Here is a 22,860-nt window from a genome sequence, read left to right as displayed (position 1 = left end):
AAAATGCCAAATGGGGTTAAAAAGAGTCAGACACAACTGAAAACAATTAGCAGCAACAGACTAGATTAGGAGTGAGTAGATCATTGTTTTACCTTGAGTATGTCACTTCCCCAACATCTCCAAAAGGAGATAATAATCCTTGTTTTGCACACTTACTGGCTCTCATAATCAAATATGATGAATGTGAAAGCTTTTATAAACTTTTGTTGAATGTTATACAAATGAAACATTTATTTTTTAAACAAAGAATCCACTACTGTCCTATCTCTTCTTTCCTGCCTCTGTATTCTATCTTCTTTTCCTTTTCTTTGTTGCCTTAATTCATTTATATAATTTGCAGTTCTGAGATTCAAAAAGAAGTGGATAGAGCACCGACCCTGGATTCAGGAGGATATGAGTTCAAATCTGGCCTCAGACACTTAACATTTACTAGCAGTGTGACCCTGAGCAAGTCACTTAACCCCAATTGCCACACCCCCCCCCCCCCCCCCAGAAAAAAAGAAGCCATGTACATCACCTTGTGCATTGCAGGTAAAGTTCAATTCATTGAGGAGAAAGTAATTCAGTGGCCCTTGTATGACAGTTGGAGTATCTGTAGTTTAATAAAAATATGCAATTCATCTATCAGCTAATTTGGAGAAGCATGATCTCCAGGCTGGTGGTCTGTGTCACTTAAAAGATTATTCCCCTGTGAAAAAGCAGTAGTCTGATGCCTACCTTGAACCCTCCTTAGAGATAGGTGGTATGAGAAAATAATGGTTTTTGGATCACCCAGAGGCCCCCCATTGTTTGAGGGGATTATGTTAAGATTGATTGGATTGACTTTGCTGATTGACTCACTTGAAATTGACTTGATTGAAACCACACCTACCTGAGAGCCTGGCCCTCAGGAGGTGTGTCCTCTGAACTCCTACCTTGGCACCATCTGCTCATGGACCACCCTCAAGTCCAGTGAACCAATGGATTTGGGTGATGCTAGCCAATTAGCTTGAAGCAGTGTGTAAGGACCGACTCTCATTGGGACCTGCAGGAAGCTTCCTGTCACATAGGGAGAGAGACTTCCTTTTTTGGCATAAGACTTGTAGGTGAAGGCACCTTTTTCTCTCTTCTTCCCTAGATACTAGCTAGGCTTTCCTAACTTTCAGGGCAATGTGCTCTATCTTTACTAATACCTAATATGCTTTAATAAATGCTTAATGCCCCAAACTGGTGCACTAGCCTCTAATTTCTTAGTAACAAATATATGATAAACCCCAGCTAAAATTCCTTACACTTGAGGCAGTAATGGGGCCACCACACTTAATTTTACATGCCACAGTGGTGTTGTTGCTGCCTTTTTTTCTTGTGCCTGAGAGGGTCTCAGAATTAAAAGGACCTCCAACATGAGGCAGCTAGGTGGCGCAGTGGATAGAGCACAGGCCCTGGAGTCAGGAGTACCTGAGTTCAAATCCGGCCTCAGACGATTGACACTTACTAGCTGTGTGACCCTGGGCAAGTCACTTAACCCCAATTACCTCACTAAAAATTAAAAAAATAATAATAAAATGCCCCTAGAGTGACCCAAGCATAGCTAGGAATAGTCTCACTTGAACTTTGTTCCAAATTTGAAGGATTTTTTTTTCTTTCTATTTTTTGGGGGGTAAGGGGAGACTGTCTCCCTATCCCACAGTGGAAAGTCACTAAAAGACCACTGATTGACACAGTAACTTTGACCAGCTCCATTTCTGATCTAGGCAACCTGACAGCCTTTGCTCTAAGGAACTCGCCATGTTTGTACAGTACTTGGTACTGGGGTATATGGGTGTTTAGGGTGTACCTCTGGTATGTGGGCTTGCCAAGCCCTTTTCTGGGCTGCTTATCCACCTTTGGTGTCCAATCAATCACCCTACTCTCACCTGTGGCTCCAAGAAGCTATAGCATGCATAGCAGCCACACCCCAATAAACTGTCTCAGCAACACACTAAACCAGGTTGAGAGTAGCCTTCAGGCCTCAAACCTGTCAATGAGTTAGGGGTATGAATATCCCAAGCACGTGAAGACACCTTCCTCCCTGCCCCATCCCACATGGGCGCATGAAAAGTTTGTTCCAGTAGCCATGAAGGCAGCCAAAGCAGGCATTGTTGAGTTCTTAGAGCTTTGCCACACATCAAAGACACCAAGGTCATCTACTGCATCCTAGGCCATCACAAGTCCCCCTGACTTGTCATGTCACTGGACTTAAATGGCTGAGGAAGGGAGAATGAGGCTGACCACTTTGTGCAACTCTGTCTCACCTAAATCCAGTTCGCTTGAAAGTCGAGACATTATTGGTCTTCTTCCAAAAACAACAAACAAACAATGGGACTTAATTGCATAGACTGGTCAGTGTTGCCTACTGGAGCAGCTCCTAGGCTCAGTGATCCACCAGCCTCCACCTCCTTTTGTAGTAGAGGTTATAGGCATGTTCCACCATTCCTGGCCCCTAGAGACTTATAAATTAGAATGTGGGGCAGCTAGGTGGCACAGTGGATAAAGCACCAGCCCTGGATTCAGGAGGACCTGAGTTCACCTTCGACCTCAGACACTTGACACTTGTACTGGCTGTGTGACCTTGGGCAAGTCACTTAACCCTCATTGCCCTGCAAAAACAAAAAAAATTAAAATAAAAAATTAGAATGTGTATTTTTCTACTTTGGGGCAAAATAAGTACCCATATTAAATATACAGTGCTAAGGCCCCCCAAAAATCTGTATGGAAACATAGATACACACTAGGGCTAAAATATATACTACTATGTAAAGATAGTAAAATTTAAAAGATGAGCCTGTGGAGTTAAATTGATTAATCAAGTCACATTTATTAAACACATATGGCACTATAGTAATCATAAGATACCAAAAAAAACCATTAAAACAGGTTTAGGGTTGTTGTTAGTTTTATTTTTTTAATATCACACACATCTCTTATCAGTAAGGAAAATGGAAACAAGGTTAGAAGAATATATAACATCTTAAAGAGTCACTGAGTTCTCTTAAGGTGGGGGCACTTTGACTTTACTACCCCAAGAGAGGGTGGAGAATTAGCAAGTGCCCTAGCTGGTTATCTCCATTGCCCCCAGAATGGTTATTCTTCTGTAGCTGGGAGATTGTTCTCCGTCCCCCTAATGAGCCTTATCCTGATTTCTGTCACACACACACACACACACACACACACACACCATATCCTTTTAGCATGTCCTGAACAAACTTCACATCCACTGCCATCTGCACCATCTCCAGGGCTCCCCTCAACACCCCATGCAAGAGATTGGAATAAATGAGAGACAAGTGGTTATCAGAAAGCTCCACCAAATTGACCAGGGGGTTGTTTTCCAAGAGCAGGGAGAATTTGACCCACTAGGCTCCAGCTGACTATGCTTGGGGTGATGCCCAGGTACATTTCAAATACTACCTTGGCGATGACATCTGCTGTTTCTCCAAAGACATGGCACTTGCCATTTGATTGAGCCAGGAAATCTTCAATCAATTGTTGTAGCCCATTCTGTCCAGCTGTTTGTTCACATCTTCATCATTTTCATAGTCTTTGCAAAGGGGTAGCTAGGTGGCACAGTGGATAGAGCACTGGCCCTGAAGTTGAGAGGACCTGAGTTCAAATCTTACCTCAGACACTTACTAGCTGTGTAACCCTGGGCAAGTCACTTAACCCCAACTGCCTTAAACATTCAGGGCCATCTTCAGTTGTTCTGGTGTATATCTGGCCACTGGATCCAGATGGCTTTGGAGGAGAGAGTGAAGTTGGTGACTTTGCAACAGCCCTATCTCACTTAAATCCAGTTCACTGCAAGTCACCTCCTGATGTCATGGTCCTCTTCAAGAATGAAGGACAAGCAACAACAACAACAAAGTCTTTGCTGGGTGACCAGAGCTCCATAGGTCAGGGTAAAAGCTGAGAACTCATCCTCTTGCTCTCAGTGCCTCATTTTGCTTGGCTTGCATCTACATGGTTCCAACTGCCCCTGCCTCAGGCCTGTTCATCTATTCTCCTTTGCCCCTATCCCTTATCTCCCCCCCCACACACACACACACACCCCAGCTCCCCAGGCCTGCTCTGGCTCAGCATTGGCTGCACAACCTGGGCCTTTTTGTTTTTTGGGTTTTGTTGTGGGTTTTTTTTGTCTTTTTGTGTGTGTGGCAGGGGGCGCAAATGAGGCTTAAGTGACTTGGCCAAGGTCACAACCTGGGACTTTTAAAATGTATATATAGGGGCAGCTAGGTGGTGCAGTGGATTCAGCCCTGGATTCAGGAGGACCTGAGTTCAAATCTGGCCTCAGACACTTGACACTTCCCAGCTGTTTGGCCCTGGGCAAGTCACTTAACCATCATTACCCTGCACACAAAAACAACAAAAAATCAAACAAAACAAAAACAAACATATATGTGTGTGTGCGTGTATATATATATATATAAATTCAATAATTTATTAAATTCCTTGTGTGCAAGGCACTATACTCAACAACAGGAACACACTGGGGACAAAAATTTCTAACTTTGAGCTTACATTCTATTATGGGGAAAAAGAGATACAAACAACAGGAATATAGATAAGAAAATATGAAGTACACACAAAAGAATTAGGATGCAGTTCAGTGACTGGGGAGATGAGGAAAAGACTTGTGTGGGATGTTGCATGTGAACTGACTCTTTAAGAGAGTTAGGGATTTAAAGAGGTAAAGGTGATGAGGATGAGCATTCTAGACATCAGGATAAGGCATAGAAGCAGGAAATGTAATGCCCTGTACTAGCAACAAAAATAGGCCAGTTGAGGATGAGATATGAGAATGCATAAAAAGTAATAGGAAATATGCATGAAGAAAGAGTAGAGAGGTTTAAGGGCCAAACAGAAGTTTGTATTTTAGCCTGTTCTAGAATACTTATGGTCCCATAAGACTACAGGAACACCAGCATTAATTAAATGGTTTCTCTGAATTGATTCCTTAAAAAAAAAAAAAAGCTAAGGGGTTCAAATTTTAATGGGAAAAACAACATGAATAACTAGGCACATATAAAATATATACAGAATCGATGGGAAGTAATCTCAGAATTCCTCCTGAGGAATATGGGATTTGAGCTGACACAAGGGAAGCCAGGAAGACTAAGGGGTGAGGGAGAGAAGTGTTCCTGGCATAGAGGGCAGCTGGCACAAAAGCACCAAGATTAGAAAAGGGAACAGAAAGTACCTGGATTCATAGAGTGTGTGGAGGACAGTAAAGTATAAGAAAACTGGAAAATAAGGAAGGAGCTAGGCTAGGAAGATCATACAAATGACTATATTTGATCCTAGAAGTGAGAGGGAGCTCATAGAGTTTATTGAATGGGGGAAGGGTAGTGGTAGTATAACATGGTTTGAAATGATCTATATTTTAGAGAAATCACCTTGGCAGCTAAATGGAAGATTAATTAGAGCGGAGGCAAACAATTAGGGGACACCAATAAGAGGCCTTTTAAAGTAGTCCAGATGAGGATCTACTCTGGGAAGGTGGTTGTATAAAGAAGGGAACATAAGGTAGAAAGAACAAAATTTGACAATAGATTGGCTATATGGAGTGAATGAGAGCTGAATCAAAGATTACGCCGAGCTTCCAAACATGGGTGACAGAGAATGCTAATGCCCTTGACAATAATAGGGAAGTTCAGAAGAGGGCAGGATTTGGGAAATAAGATAACTAGTTCTATCCTAGACCTGTTGAGTTTCAGCTGCCTATGAGACATACAGCTCAAGATGCCCAAAAGGCAACTGGTGATAAAAAGATTAGCTCAGTAGAGAGACTAGCACTTGATAAGAGAATAAATCTAGAAATCATCTGCATAGAGATAATGAGAGTTGATGTAAAATCATGAATTACCCAAGATTCCCAAGTCTCAAACTCTCTCCTAAGTTCCCGTCCTGAATTTCCAGTTGCTACTAAACCTGTATATCCTGCCAGCTCACTCAACATGTTCTCAGCTGAACTCTTCTTCTTCCCCTCAAAACAACTCCTCCTTCTGACTTGCCTATTTCTGTTGATGGTACCACTATCCTCCCAGTCAGACAGGCTTTAAATCTGAGTTATGGTTGACCCTTCTTTTCTCCACATTCCAGATTCAAGCCATCACTTCATTCTTTCTCCTTCAAAGTGCTTCTCAAACCCTTCCTCTTCTCTCCATTCCCCCTGCTACTTACTGCCCTACCTCAGGTACTTGATCACCTGCCCTATTAGAATAGTTTCCTAAGAAGCATCTCCACTTCCTGTCTCTCTCTTCCCTGTCTACGCTTCACATTCTGTCAGATTGATCCTCTTAAAGTAAGCTCTGTCAGAAGACCTGAGTTTAAATCCTAATTCTGATGCCCACTAGCCTTGTGACCCTGGGCAAAATCCCTTTACCTCTCTGAACCCCTGAGTACAATGAAGATAATAATGCTTACCTAGTACTGCCTTCTTCACAGTGTTGTTGTGAGGGAAGTTCTCCATATACTTTAAATCATTATTCCTAGAATTATTTCTAAAATGAAGTTAAATAGTGATAAAATTCTATCATTTCCTTATTCAAAATCCTTCATTTCCCCCAAGTCAAAATTCTTCATCCTGCAGGTGGCAAATGCTGCCCCTGGTGTCAGAGGACTTCAATTCAAATCCAGTTTAATACATACTACCTGTGAGACCTTGGTCTGGTCACTTAAACCTGGGTGACAGTTGAAAAGTGAGGGGGTTGGGGGCAGGTGGGTGGCGCAGTGGATAAAGCACCTGCCGTGGATTCAGGAGGACCTGAGTTCAAATTTGGCCTCAGACAATTGACACTTACTAGCTGTGTGACCCTGGGCAAGTCACTTAACTCTCATTGCCCCACCAAAAAAAATGTTGAGGGGGTTGAACTAAATGAACTGTGAGGTTCCTACCATCTTGAAATCTGTGATCATATAATCAGACCGAAATTTACTTTTTCAATCTTCTCTCTCACTATTGCCCTTCACACAACTTATATGCCCACCAAATTGAACTACTTACTCCTATGTCTTTACTTTCATCCTCCACCTAGACTGTGGTCCACCCTCCATAATAGGTGCTTAATGAAATAAAGGTTTGTCCAATTGCATTTAGTTCACCTCTTCTTACAAAAGGGGGAGGTCCAGAGAAGGGAAAGGACTTGCCCTAAGTAATGCTGGTAGTAAGTAGTAGATTTGAGCCCAGGTCCCATTACTACAAATCTAAGTGTTCTTTACACAATACTATGACTAGTGTCAAATGACCCTGGAAGAATAACAAAATACAAGAAATTGACACTTAACCCTTCTTGGTAGGCAGAGTCGGTGAATTGAGTGCACCTCATGAAAGCCCACATGAATGCCTCCTGGGGAATCATCGGTGCAGAGGATTTGTTCTGCTGGACTAGCTTCCTTACCCCTGACACAAAGTCTACTACAGGAAAAATCATAAGCTTTCTTAAACTATGATGAAAAATTCTACATAAAGGCAGAAACTATTGAGAGTAGTGGTGGGGGAGGGGATGTATGGTGGGCAAGCAGGTTCTCATTCCCATCAAGTGGTCTGTAAACACCAATACTTGTTTCCTCTATGGACAAAAGACTCTGGTCCCTGGGATGCCTGGATTTTGGCTTCACCTCAGGGCCTTTACTTACTAAGGAAGGGAAAGCCTGGAATGGGAGTGTGATTGTGAAAGCTAATAGCAAAGGTGCTGCTCTAATGGCTTTAGGAAAATCCACTAACCTGGCACTTTGGGAAGATTAAAGGAATTTAAGAAATAGAAGACAGTGGTCAGATCAAGATAAGAGCAGCCTCTTAGCAAGGCACCTGCCTGGCTGGCCTTTCTTGGGCCACATGGAACCTGCATGGAAGTGCTTCTAAATACCCTGCCCAACCTCACTTGGGATTGAAAAGGCAGCAGGGAGAGGTGCACAAACAATTCAACTCAGCAGACTTTAAATAAGTACATACTATGTGCAGGCAGGCTGGGGAATGGTGACATAAAGATTAGTTGCCTAAAAAAATATATTAATAAATAAAGATTAGAGTCCCTTTTCCTCATGGAATCTACAGTCTACTAGAAGAATGAGACAAAAACATGCGTAATAAGCAATGTTACATGATAGATGCATTAGAAAAGTACACAATGCTATGTGAGTCTGAAGAGGAATTAACGGGGGTAAGAGAAGACTTCCTGGAGGAGGTGACATTTAAGTTGGTCTCTTGTTTAAAAATTTATTTTATTTTCAATTTAGGGACCAAAACAAGTATTTCCATAACAGTACAATTTTTAAAAAGAGATGATTGCACATGAAACTGCAAATGTCTTTAAAGGCATTCTAGGCACAGGGAATAACATAGTTCCAGGATGTTACAAAGCTCTGTGTTAGGCCAAGGGCTGGGAGTGGGGGGAGGAGAGCAGGGAGGCTGAAAGTACTCTTGTTTGTCTGGAGCATACCTTGAGCAGAGAGAAGTAAAAGAAGATAAGACTGAGAAGGGAGGATGGCTCTAGACTGTGAAAAGTCTTGAATGCCAGGCAAGTAGTGCTCTTTTTTCAAAATGAGAAACAATTACCAGATTTATGGCCTCAGAAAATTATCCTGGCAACTTGTAAAGGCTAGCAAGGAGAATGGAATTGGGAAGACCTATTAGGAAACTCTTTCCAGGAGGGTGGTATGGGTGGAAATAGGAGAAGGAAGGTACAAATCTGAAGAGCTATTTCAGAGGTGGTATTGTTAGGACACCGTAACTGAATGAATTTGACTCCCCATCACCTCCATAATTAAATATTAAATCTTCAGTCATTCAAACCCCTTCATAACGTGCCTCTCCCTCCCCTTCCCCCAACCTTTCCAGCCTTTTCCCATCTTACACCCTCCCCACTACCACATACTCTGTGAGTCAGTAACACTGGCCTCCTTGTTTCTGGAACAAGACACTCACCTCTCAACGCTAGACATTTTCTCTGGCAGTCCCCCATCCTTCCTAATCTGCCCCCTGGCTTCCCTACCTTCCCTCAGGCCCCTGCTAAAACTCTACCTTCTACAGAATGCCGTGCCTGCTCTCTTGGGCAATCTCCAAGTTATCCTCTATAGGGTTTGTTTGTACACAGTTGTTTACCGAAACAGAAATAAGAAAAAGATCATGCTCGCTCCCAGTCCCTCATCATTTATAAGACTCTCCTTCCTCCATCTCACTGAATCACCATGCCAACCCTTGGAGAGGGGCAGTGCAGCAATCATTTCTTTTTTAGGGTTAGGAAAACTGAGGTGTACAGTAGAAGTGATTTGCTGAACAAAGGGCAAACACTACAGTAAAAGTGGCCATCAGTCCTGGAACAAAGGTCTTTTGATGTCAAGGCCAATGTTCTGCTGCTCTACACTTCATCTCCATACAATTGTATTTTTGCTTGCTATTTATAACAGCAGAGACCAAACACCTTGTCATTTGGAGAAAGGATATTTTTACATTTTGAAATGCTAGCTTTCTCATCTGAAGAAGACTGTAAACTAGGCATGAAACAATGACATGGATGACATGGCTGCAGCCATAGCTCTGAACCAGGTTTGGGTCCCCAGAGAATCAGCTAACGACTTCTACCCTTAGGGTTCTAAGGTAACCCTGAGGGACTGACATTTTTAATCCTGTTGTACCTAAACTCCTGAATTTTCCCCATCAACAACCAACTAGATTTTATAAAATGAATTTACTAAAAAACAAAACAAAACAGTATAGCAAGCACAGTTATGAAACACCCTCCCCCAAGAGTTTGGGGTGCACTTTCCCTTAAATGCACTCAGTCGATGAGAAAAGTGGGCACAATGGTAGTACAGCATATGTGTAGAAAATACATAGTAAAGGGGTACCTCCCAACTCCTGGCCTTGGAATTCCTTTTTGCCCTCTTTAGAGTCCTTATACAGGGCATGGCATGAGCAATGAATGAATCACTCTACTGCTTAGCTGCTTACCCAATTTGACTCTTCACAAAGCATGGCATCTCTGCTGGATGTCTATCAGTACACGGCATTGCTACTGAGCTGGGCTACTTCTCAATTGAGCCAGGCTGTTTGGTTGCTCTTGGTCCCCCCACCCGCTCAGTCCCTTCCCCTCTACTCAGGTTGTGAGAAAGGAAAGATGTCAACTGTTACCCTGCCCTCTTCATACCTGATAGTGTAGCTCCATCTCAAGGCTGCTACTCCATTACATCATCAGGGAAGCAAACAGAAAAGAGACATGAAGGCTGCATGCTCACAGCTGTCACTGGCTAGAGAACTTCCCTCACCTAGCTCTTAGAATGGCAGCTCATAGTGGTCTTGCCTCCTGCAAAGGAAATGAGGGCGATGGAGGGGTTGGTTCAAAATTCACCTTCATGACTAGCTACTTTAATCAAATTAAATAATTACTAAAAATAATTGTGTCACCCCTAGCCCCCAGGGCATACACATACATGTCATTGTCCACATTTTGGAGAGCACTGCTTTAATGTTTGGGAATACTTTTTTCTCAGTTTTCCTTTCCTCCACCTTTGATTTCCTCATCACCTACAAGTGATAAGGAATTTTGAAATTCTGTCATTGAACTGTATTTTCCCCTATGACTTACTCATTCTAAACTAATTCTTTATCTTTGCCATGACCTCTAGTCCCTCCACCCCTCAGTACATTCCTAGGCCATCACTGTTATTCTGATGTCAGTTTCTTTCTCTCCCAATCTTGATCCTTTGGGTAACCAGTTCAAAGTTAAACTCCCCTCTACTCTTGGATCCTCTATGCCTTTTGCTTATTGCTGCTCATACCTTATCAAGCACCAGCTCTGGCTACTTTGCCTACTCAAAAGTTACTGAATGATACTGGAAGTCACACAACTGGGCTTAACTAATTTACCTAAAATGGGATCTCAAGGCTACAAAGCAATCATTTTAATTTTCCCCAATTGGCTTTTTTATTGAGCTTCCCACAGCAATTTCCCCCACAAATTATCTCTTCTTTCAAGCATCCCATACCAACTCTTCCCCTGACCATTATCAGCAGATGAGCTCAACTCCTAAAAGAGACCTGGTGCCATCAGTTTCCTCTTTTCCCCTCCACTTTATCTCAGAACCCTATGACATCATCTCCCCTTTTCTCTTCTTCACTGAATAGTGCTGGAGGAAGCCATGCAGCCTTGCTAACTGAGGCTACTAAAATTTTTTGTTACCTAATAATATTTGGGTTCTCTCACCGCAACAAGCCAATCCATTTACTCCTTTCTAATTGAATCTCTTTTGTCATACTTCTACACTGTTATGAATCTCCTCTCCTTAAGCCTCCCATAGCACCCTATCTTCTCATCCCTCAACAGAGCACCTTACCTCATACTTTAAAACTGAGAAAATAAAAGCCATTCTTCCACTTCTTTTTTTTGGGGGGGGGCAATGGGGGTTAAGTGACTTGCCCAGGGTCACACAGCTAGTAAGTGTCAAATGTCTGAGGCTGGATTTGAACTCAGGTACTCCTGAATGCAGGGCCGGTGCTTTATCCACTGCGCCACCTAGCTGCCCTCAATAAAAGCCATTCTTGGTGGGTTCCCTTTTTCCTCTTATTCTACATGACAAAACTCCCTGACATCTCCCACTCACTTTACTCCAGTGTCAGGTGAGGAAGTAGTCCCTCCTCAGCCAAGTCCAATTTGTACACTTAATCCCATCTCCTCTTGTCTCCTCCACAAAATCTCTCCCAAATCACCCCTGCTCTAACTTGTAATTTCCCTTCCCTGCTGCCTAAAAACATACCCAGGTTTCTCCCATCCTTTAAAACAAAAACCCTTATACTTGACCCTATCCTCCCCTCAGTCGGTCAACTTTTGTATGAGCAGTGGACCTCTTGCCTTGTAAATCTCAGCTGGAATAGAATCAGCACCAGGTGCTTTGCCACACAAGAACCTAATGGCATTCAAAACCTCTTCTTTATTTGGAAGTTTAGTTAAAGAGGGACTAACTTCAATTGGAGGTATATAGTCAATGACTTCAGCATTGATTGATGACAGTCTGTTGAGAACACTATGGAAGTGTTCAGCCCTCCTTTCTAGCATCATTCCTTATCACTATTCAATGTAGCTCCATCAGCATGGACTGGTTAAGATGCACCATAGGTCTTTGGCCCATAAACAGCCTTCAGGGCATCAAAATAGTGCTTTGGATTATTACTATTAACACAAAACTGAATTTCATCTGCCTTCTTACTGAGCCAAGAATCCTGCATCTTTCCAAGTTTCACTTGCACTTCACTTTTTGATGAAGTTAAATGCTGCCTTCTTAGAGAGAGATGAATTATCCTGCTGGTAAGCCATGTGGAGTTCTCATTTTTCATTTAGCAGCTTCTGAATTTCCCCATCATTTTTGTCAAACCAACCTTGATATTTGTGAGTGTTCTGGCCTAGATGAGTATATGCACTCTCAAAGGTTTCTCTAAAGAACTTTGGAATTGATTGCATGACATGAGAGACACTGGCAAAGGACTGCCCGACATTAAAGAAGGTGCTGTGCTCTATGAGCAAAGCAGAATTGCAGTAATTCAAAAGAAACGAGATGCACATTTTTTTTTTTTTGCAGGGCAATGAGGGTTAAGTGACTTGCCCAGGATCACACAGCTAGTGTCAGGTGTCTGAGGCCAGATCTGAACTCAGGTCTTCCTGAATCCAGGGCCAGTATTTTATCCATTGAGCCACCTAGCTGCCCCCAAGGTGCACATATTCAAAGACATCTCCACTCCAAAGGTTCACGTGGACTATTTGTGCTCGACCTGTGGTAGAGCCTTCCAAGATCTTACCAGTCTGATTAACCATATAACTATACCTTGACTCCAACAAAGTGATGTCATTTTGGTCCTCTTTGAGAATGAAGGACAACCAACCATCCTCCTGTCAAGTTTTCACTCTGTAATATCTCTTCTCCTTTTCATAGCCAAACTCCTGGAAAATCTATCTACCCTCTTTGTATCCCTTTCTTCTCATCTCATTTAAAAATCTGGCTTAAAAGACTGGCTTCTGACTTTTTCATTCAAATAAAATAATTCTCTAAAAAAGTTTTCAAGGACCTCTTAATTGTCTAATGGTCTTTTCTCAGTCTTCATCTTTCTTGAACTCTCTGTAGTATATGATGCTATTAACTACCTCTCCTGGATATGCTCTCTTCTCTTCTCTGGGTTTTCATGACACTGCCTTCTCTTGGTTCTCTTCCTACATGTCTGACCCCTCCTCAGTCTCCTTTGTTGGTTCATTACCCATACTCTTCCACTTAACTGTGGGTGTACCCCAGGATTCTACCCAGATTCCTCTTTTCTATCTACACTCCCTCTCTCAATGACCTCATCATCTCCCTTGGGTTTTGTTTTCATCTCTATATAAATGACTCCCAGATCTACATATCTAATCCCAGTTTCTGCCAAGTTCCAGCCCCTCATCACCAGCTGTCTATTAGACATTTTGAACTGGATTTCCATAGGCATCACAAATACAGGGTGTCTAAAACACAATTCATTATCTTTCCCCTTATCTCTCCACTCTGCGCTTAATTATTTTAAATTTAATTTAATTTTTAATCATAAAAGTATTTTATTATTTTCTAGTTCTATGTAGAGATAGTTTTCAACATTTGTTTTTATAAGATTTCTAGTTCCAAATTTTTCTCCCTCCCTCCCCCCTCCCCAAGATCGCAAGCAATATGATATAGGTTATATATGTACATATTTCTGCATTAGCCATGTTGTGAAAGAAGAATCAGAACAAAAGGGAAAACCCTCAAAAAACAAAAACAAAAAAGTAGAACCAGTATGGTTCAATCTGCATCCAAATCCCACAATTCTTTTTTCTGGATGTGGAGATCATTTTCCACCATGAGTCCTTTGGAATTATCTTGGATCACTGCATTGCTGAGAAGAGTCGTCCATTACAGTTGATCATCACATAATGTTATTGACACTGGGTACAATGTTCTCCCGGCTCTGCTCATTTCACTTAGCATTGATTCATGTAAGTCTTTTCAGGTTTTTCTGAAATCTACCTGCTTATCATTTCTTACAGCACAATAATATTCCATTACGTTCATATACCACAACCTGTTGAGCCACTCCCCAATTGATGGGCATCCCCTCAATTTCCAATTCTTTGCCACCACAAAAAGAGCTGCTATAAGTATTTTTGTATATGTGGGTCTTTTTCCCTTTCTATGATCTCTTTGGGATATAGACCTAATAGTGATATTGCTGGGTCAAAGGGTTTTATAGCTGTTTGGGCATAGTTCCAAATTGCTCTTCAGAATGGTTGGATCAGCTCACAATTCCACCAACAATGCATTAGTGTTCCAATTTTTCCACAGCTTCTCCAACATGTATTATTTTCCTTTTTTGTCATATTAGTCAATCTGATAGGTGTGAGGTGGTACCTCAGAGTTGTTGTGATTTGCTTTTCTCTAATCAATAGTGATTTAGGGCATTTTTTCATATGGCAATAGATAGCTTTGATTTCTTCATCAGAAAACTGCCTGTTCATATCCTTTGACCATTTCTCAATTGGGGAATGACTTGTACTATTAAAAATTTGATTTTGTGGGGCGGCTAGGTGGAGCAGTGGATAAGCACTGGCCCTGGATTCAGGAGTACCTGAGTTCAAATCCGGCCTCAGACACTTGACACTTACTAGCTGTGTGACCCTGGGCAAGTCACTTAACCCCCATTGCCCCGCCAAAAAAAAAATTGATTTTGTACTTAATTATTTTTTGTTGATGATACCACCATCCTCCTATTAAATGTTTTGGAATTTGAAAGTTAGCCTTGACTCTTCCTATTCCCTTACTACCAACCACCATATCCAATCAGTAGCCATGACAAAACAATTCTACCTTCACAAAATCTCACATCTATCTGCTTTCCTCTTATGCAGTTTCATTGTAGTTTAAAGCTTCATAATTTACCACCTGGACTATTGAAGTAGCTTCCTAATTGGTCTCCCTCCAACCCATCTCTCCTCTCTCCAATTCTTTCATATCACTGCCAAACTGATATTCCTAAAATACAGCTCTGGTCATGTCACTCCCTTGCTCATAATCTTAAGCAGCTCTCCATTTGCTTTTAGATGAAATACAAAATTATTAGCATGTCATTTAAAGCCATCCACAATCTCCTTCCCACCTTCCTTTCATGAAAGCTTCAGAACTCCAAGTCACAGAAAAGAATGTGTCTTCTTCAAAAACAGGGAAGTTCAGAGGAGAGGGCAGAGAGTTTGGGGGAGAAACAACTAGTTCTGCTTTGAACATTTGAAGTTTGAGACTTGTCCTTCCATGCATCCTCTTGGGAGCCATGCATTTATTTCTGTACTATTACCATTGCTAATAACATTGCTCCTTGGGAATGAGCAACCACACAAGAGAACCCTGCTCATTGCTTTATAGTATGATCTTATTTTTTACCCCAAACTACATTCCCCAGCCTGACATCTTGCCTTAACTACCAGCCTTAACTCCTAAGATAGGCATAGGATTGTAACATTTAAAGATGAAGGGGATCCTAGAGATAATTTAGTTCAATACTCTCATTTAACAGAAGAAGAAACTAAGTCTCATAGAGTTTGTGAATTGCCCGAGTGAATTTATCCTCTTCAGGCATTTAAAAAGTTCATCCTGATGAAGAGGGATTAGACTTTTTTCACTTGGTCTCAGAGGTCAAAACTGGAAGCAATGCACAGAATTGGTTGTGGTGGTGGTTTTCCAGGCCTCTCTGACTCTTCATGACCCCATTTGGGGTTTTCTTGGAAAAAATACAGGAGTGGTTTGCCATTTCCTTCTTTAACATGGAAGTTACAGGGAGGCAATAATCAGTTCTCTATAAGGGAAATCTTCCTATGAAATCAGAACTGTCCAGCAATAGGAAGACTTCCTTTGTTAAGTAGCTTTATGTTGCTGGAGTCCAAGTAGAGATTGAATGACCACTTATATGATATGGTAAGTGTTTATTAAGTGCCAGCCATGTGTCCAGCAGTGTGCTAAGTGCTGGTAATACAAGGAAAAAAGAAAAGAAAGTCCCTGTCCTCGAGGAGCTTACAATCTAATGGGGGAAGATAATATACAAAAGGTAGCTGAAAAGAGAGGTGAGAGGTACCAGAGGGTACCTGACAAGGGGGCATAATGAAAATGATGGTGAAATTAAAACCAAGGGTATTAATGAGATTATCTAACAAAAACTGAAGGAATCTCCCTGATGGTGAGTTCCCTGGTAATTCGTTTACCTGGTGGTGAGTTTATCCTGGACAAGACATGATGAAGACATTGATGGAGTTGAAACCAAGCAGAACATCTGGTGGCAAATGGGTAGTGGGTAACATTAGGATTACTCAGAAAAGGGATTCTTGGGGGATGTTCCAGGAAGGATCCCTGCTCAAATACAGGTACAGAAGCCTCTGAAATCTCTTCCAGTTGTGAGCATCTGTGATTTTATGATGAAGGCTACAGCTCTGCATGTCTCCCTAGGAGGACAGACTGATCTAGGCAGGGAAATAGATGCATTAAGTGACTGGACTTAGTCAAGGACAAAATAAGTGAAGTTACAGGGAGAGGACTGGCTGTGGATCATGTTGGGGAGGCAAGGAGGGCATTGGCTACATAAAAATAAAACTGACTCTCTAAGGATAAAGATTTGCTACCACTGTAGCAAATGTGTATTTTTGTATACTTTTGAAGTGTATTGTATTGAAGATTGTACTGAAGATTGTATTGTACACTCAACAGGATACAATGTAGCTTCTAAAGCAAAGCCACAAGTTATCCAGAAGAATGAATAATCTCTTTAACTCCTCTCTGCTGGCTGGAATCCTAACCCTCTTGCTCAGGCATGTGTTATAATAGAAAATGGGGGTGAGGGAAGGAAAAGAATAAGCATTTATATAGTACCTACTATGTGCTGGACATTGTGCTACATCTTTTATAACTATTTTCTTATGGAATTTGTCAGGAAAGACCTGGGTTGGAATCCTGATTCTGTCACCTGCTAGATTTATGACACTGAGAAAGTTATTGTTACTTCCTGGGTCTTAGTTTCTCAGTTTGTTAAATAGGGGGGAACCCCCCCCCAACAAAACAGTGAATGTGAGAAAAGTGTTTTGTAAACCTGTAAATGTAAGAGAAATATGAACTATTGTTAATGTTCATTTTAGATAACCTTTTCTATATGAGCCCCCATATTCCAGATAAAATTATCTCTCCCCGATCTTAACTCCCATAGAATTTTATCTGTTCCTGTTTCTTGACCTTTTGGGGCTATATATTTATTTATTTATTTAGGGTGGGACAATGAGGGTTAAGTGACTTGCCCAGGGTCATACACAGCTAGTACGTGTCAAGTGTCTGAGGTCACATTTGAACTCAGGTCCTCCTGAATCCAGGGTCGGTGCTTTATCTACGGTGCCACCTAGCTGCCCCTCTCTTGACCTTTTTAACGTTCTGGCTTGTACAAGTCCAGGTGTTTGAGTGTGGTCTTAACCTTGAGGACAGGTACCATGTCTTATTCAAAGAATTACAGAACCATAGAAATGTAGAGCTGGAAAGAATCAGAATAACTGAATATACAATGTCAGGACTGGAAGAGACCTTAGAGTCACAGATCAATTGAATATTAGAGCCATAAAATTCCTTAGAACATAAAATTTCAGAGCTGAAAGAAAACTGAAAAAAATAGAACATAGAATGTTAGAGTGGGGCTCCAATATCCCCCCCTACTTTGAATTTTATTAATTTATATTTGAACTTCAAATGTTAGATTAATTTTTTTTTTGCAGGGCAATGAGGGTTAAGTGACTTGTCCAAGGTCACATGGCTAGTGAGTGTCAAGTGTCTGAGGCTGGCTTTGAACTCAGGTCCTCCTGAATCCAGGGCCAGCCACCTAGCTGCTCCTGTTAAATTATTTTTTAATTTGTCTGGTCAGTAAAAATGGAAATCTGCATACATAAGTCCTCAATTAGCATTATCTTGAATTTGAAGAAGAAAAAATGTTTTGTGGCTGTAAATTAATCTGACAAGCACTTCTACCTCTAAAGTGGAAAAAAAACACCCCACAACATATTTAGGTCCATCTTTGAAGCTTATGTTGCTTGTGTAAAACATACATATATGCAGTCTGCTTTTCCTGACTTTAAATTCTTTAGCAAAAATCATCTAAGGATTACTCATTGAAGTTATGATGCTATTGTGAAAAGAGATGTTTTTTAAATAAAGGAATCAATCTTCAATCAATTAATCAACAATTATTTATTATGTGCCTAATATGTGCCAGGCATTGAGCTTACATTTTCAAAGGGAAACAAATACATACATATATGTATCTGTGTGTATGTGCATACATATCTACACACATACATGCATGCACATGCATGTGTGTATAGACAAATATGTATAAATATAAGGAGGACAAATACCAAATAGTTTGATAGTGAGGGTAGTAGTTATTGGAGGTATTAAGATAAGTTTCATATAGAAGGTGGTACTTAAATTCCATCTCAAAGGATAAGAGGAATTCTCTGAGGTGAAGGTGAGGAAAGAGTGTATTTCAGCTATTCAGGACAGCTAGTGCAAAGGCACAGACATGGAAGGTGACCTGTTGTATATGAGACACAGAAAGGGGAAAAAAAGCCAGTTTTACTGCAAAAGTCAATAGTGTGGGAGGGGGCATGATATTCAGTGAGGCCAAAGTTCAAGCCCCAATCAAGTCTCTTTAACATCTCTAAAACAAATCAGCAAATTGTGGTAATATCTGGGACGGGGCAACCCCTCCCCAACCTACACATAGGTTCCCCCTGACAAGAATACCCTGAATTTAAAGTACTCTGTAGATTTACAACCACTCAAGCATAGCTCACGAGCTCCTACCAATATTTTTACTCTTCTAGTGAGATAGAGAACACAAGTCAAAGCAAAGTCATTTCATGACATAGGATAGAAAGAAAAAGGAACAAACAAGTTCTTTCCCTAAACCTCAGGCACACTTTCCCAAAGATGCATACATACACTAACAATGAAGAAAGAGACAAGACATGCAGGAAACGTGTGGAGCCAGGGGGCATTCATAAAGTAGCACAGATATGGAGGTGAAATTCATACCTCCAATACCTTAGGACTGTTTGTTATCTGCTAGCAATATCACACTGCTTAGCTGGGCTGTTGGATGTGTGGTCTGCCTGTGTGTGTGGAAGTAGAAGAATGTCTAAACTAGGAGCTGCTCGCTGTTGTTCCATGTGGCTGCTGCACAGTGTTACTTTGCTGGTTCTCTGATATGTCCTGGTTCTTTCTAGGTATGATTTCACTAAGCATGAAGTTGTGTGACTTCTATCTGCTTCTAGATTCTGGCCTTAGCTCAGTGGCTTTTCCTATAAGAGTCTATTTCTCTGAGCCCTGACTGAAATGCATGTTTCCCTTCCAGAAGGAGATTGCTAGTAGCTTTTTTTGGGAAAGAGCCAGTAGCATACCATCTATCCTATTCACCCAAGAAAAATAGTGCCTTTCTGCTTGTCAATTTTTTTTCAGGGCAATAGGGGTTAAGTGACTTGCCCAGGGTCACACAGCTAGGAAGTGTCAAGTGTCCAAGACCAGATTTGAACTCAGATCCTCCTGAATCCAGAGCCAGTGCTTTATCTACTGCACTACCTAACTGCCCTGCTTATCAAATTTTTAAACTGTTTTCTGGTCACCAAGGACTGTGTTTCTGTCTGAGGTCTCATTCTGATTTGGGGTCAGATAGTACATGTATCTCTGTATTTATCTTTCAATTTATAAACTACTTCTAGGCAGCACCAATTTAAAGACTACTATTTCAGCAAACTAACCAAGGTTCTCCTGGGGTCCACAGATTCCCTAGTTTCTCAACCCACAAACTTCTTGGTCTCCTATACAAATGAATGGGTGGGGGAAAGAGACAGAAAGGAAAAGAATTCCAGAGGATCAAGTTATTTTTCTCTTCTCTAGCTTCACCTCTACCGTTTCAAATGCTTACGTGACCCTGGAACCTTTCCAGAGTTTGATCTTATCCTGTTCTGTTACATACAAGAAAAGTAACATGGTGAAGGAGAAAGAACACTTGAGTTAGAACACCTGATTCTAAGCCTAGTTAAATGATACTTAGTATCTGGTCAGCTATCTCATTCTCTCTGAACTTGTTTCCTTATCTATGAAAAAGGAATAATAATAATTATTAATAATAGATAATAAATCATCTATCTCACATGGCTATTGTAAGGAATTATAAATCATAAGTTGCTATAGAAACAGGAGCTATTATTAATATGTGGTCCCTGGGGATCCTAAAGTGTAAGCCAAGAAATAAAGAGGGAGAAAATAATAAAGAGAAAAGGAAGATATATGCATGTGATGGAGAGAGGTAGAAAATATCTCCCAATCATTTCAAGTACTAATGTTACTGGTAGCTATCTCAACTTAAGAAGGACCAAGAATAGAAAATAAATATGCCCAGATAAAAATTCATATCTGCGACTTATTGTAGTAAAAGGGTAAGCAAAATAATCAACAAACATTTATTAAGCAGCTACTAGAGCCAGAAACAGTACAAAAACAAAACACTCCCTGCCCTAAAGGACTTTACATTCTATCACAGGAAATAATGAGTATACATATAAATAATTACAAGTTATATACAAGGTAAATACAAATTAATTTCCTAGTGTGGGCAGGGTAGGAGGGAAAGGGCAGTGTAGAACTAATATCTTCAGGGATGAGGAAAAGTCTCATATAGAAGATAGCCCTTGAGCTAAATTTTGAAGAGGAGAAAGAAAGGAGGGAGTGCATTCCAGGCTTGGGGGGTGGGGGGTGGAAGGAGAAGGGAGGACAAAGGCACAAAGGTGGGAAATGGAATGTTGTGTACAAGGAAAGACAAATAAGCTGATCACGCTGGGAATAATGTATGATAAGGCTAGAAATATAGGTTGGAGCCACATTGTGAGGTGCTTTAAATGCCAAAGGAGTTTGCATGTTAACCAGAAGCCACCAGAGTTTTCTGAGCAGGGAACTGATGTGGTCAAGCTAGTGATTTGGAGAGGGAAGAGACTTGAAGCAGGGAGCCTAATTACAACAGGTTGCCTTCATACTTACCACAGATCACATTTTTGAGAAAGGTTATTTAACTTGAAACTATGTAGATGAAAATTGCTTTCCCCCTGGAGTTGATATCCAACCAAAGGACTATATAACCTTAGTTTTAAAAGATGTAGGGGCAGCTAGGTGGCACAGTGGATAAGGCACTGGCCTTGGATTCAGGAGGACCTGAGTTCAAATCTGACCTCAGACACTTGACACTTACTAGCTGTGTGACCCTGGGCAAGTCACTTAACCCCAATTGCCTCACCAAAAAGAAAAAAAAAAGATGTAATATACGGGGGTCCTTCTGTCAGTAAATCTTATTGATTTTATTGTAAAGTTAAACAGAGAACTATGGCTGATCCTAGAACATCTAGGTCATTTGTCCTCTCCCTCTCCACTAAGGAGCCTCTCTCAGCTCTGGACTCATGTAAACATGAACCATGTTTCCTCCTGGGGGACCCTGAACTTCCAGAGAGAAGGTCAGGCTCTCTTTCTTGTATTCTTTATGCCTCCATCCAAGATCCCTAGAGAAAATCACTTAAACCTTAGGTCTGGTTCTCGTCTAGGACCTCCCCCAAATGGGGTGTACTCAATGTACACTGTATATCAGGTATGGTCAGCTATTTATTTCCACTACATAGAAGATAGAAGTATGTAATAACAGATTTAAACAACAGTAACATAACTACTATTGCGTTCCTCTTAGAAACTAATACTTAAAATACCAAAACAGGTGTCATGGGCGGGGGGGGGGGGGGTCCTCAATTAGCATTTTGCCTTAGCCTCACTTCTGTACTGTTTAAATTTGTCCTTCCAGGTCTTTGTTTTCTGACAAGGGAGATCAAAGACTGAGCTTATCCTCCTGTTGTCATCATCTCCAAGAAGTGCTAGAGTAGCTGTCAAGGGCTCTTCCTTGAAGTGCAGTTAGCACCACTGAGGACCCAGGGGCTTCTAAACATTTGAACTCACAAGACTGCCTCTGAGTCTTGAAGCATCCATCTCAGGGTCTCTGCTTCAGAAAAGAAATGCAGAATCAGACTAGGACATCAGGGACCAAGGTCCAGGCTTGGCTAGCCTAGCTGAGTCCTTACTTCTGCTGCCACTTAGTCCCAGCCAGTGAGTTGCTGGGGTGGAGGAAAGGGCAAACTGTCCCTCCTCCACTTCTCCAGGGAGAGAGGCTTAAAAAATTCTGACACACTGAGCAGATGGGAAAAGAGAGTGAAAGGGTGGAGTCATTTCCTTTAAGAACCACAGAGTGAGCAGCTCCTCCTAATTTAATGGTCAATCTTAGATGATCCATTCCCCTCCCTTCAGCCTCCCAAGGAACCACCCAGGATTTGCTGCATCATCCCAAAGTGACAAGCCCTACAGAGTCGAACCACATGTTTCCTTGAAGTGGGCAGAGTGAAAACAGCGCTCCATGGGGTGTGCCCTTCCCAGAACACACTGAGGGCAGGGGATGGGGGGGGGGGGTAAAGAGCACAGTAGTGCTGTTTACCTCCTATTACACTGTGAAAAGGCTCTTAGAACACAGAATGTCAGGCAGAGGCATGCATTACTAAGTGTGTGGAGGAGATGGGCCATGGGGGTGTTCTTTTGAGAGACTTTATCTCTATTCAATCTTGCTTCTTTACCCCAAAGGTAGGGGAAGGGTCCGTGACAAATGCTTATCCCAGGGTATACCAGCACACCTGAGTGCACCCAGCCTATTTCTCTTAAAAGCTGGAAGAAATCATAGAGATCGTCTAGTTC

The 22,860-nt window shown here is 41.5% G+C and overlaps 1 pseudogene; it reads right to left on the bottom strand.

Moving 5' to 3' along the window:
- Positions 1-3,102: 3,102 nt before the first annotated feature.
- On the bottom strand, positions 3,103-8,978 carry LOC122738750 (annotated as a pseudogene).
- Between the last annotated feature and the right edge of the window lie 13,882 nt (positions 8,979-22,860).

Source organism: Dromiciops gliroides, chromosome 2, assembly GCF_019393635.1.
Source record: "Dromiciops gliroides isolate mDroGli1 chromosome 2, mDroGli1.pri, whole genome shotgun sequence".
Classification (NCBI taxonomy): Eukaryota; Metazoa; Chordata; class Mammalia; order Microbiotheria; family Microbiotheriidae; genus Dromiciops; species Dromiciops gliroides.
The sequence above is the reverse complement of the archived record's forward strand: the minus strand, read 5'-3'. Positions and strand labels throughout refer to the sequence as shown.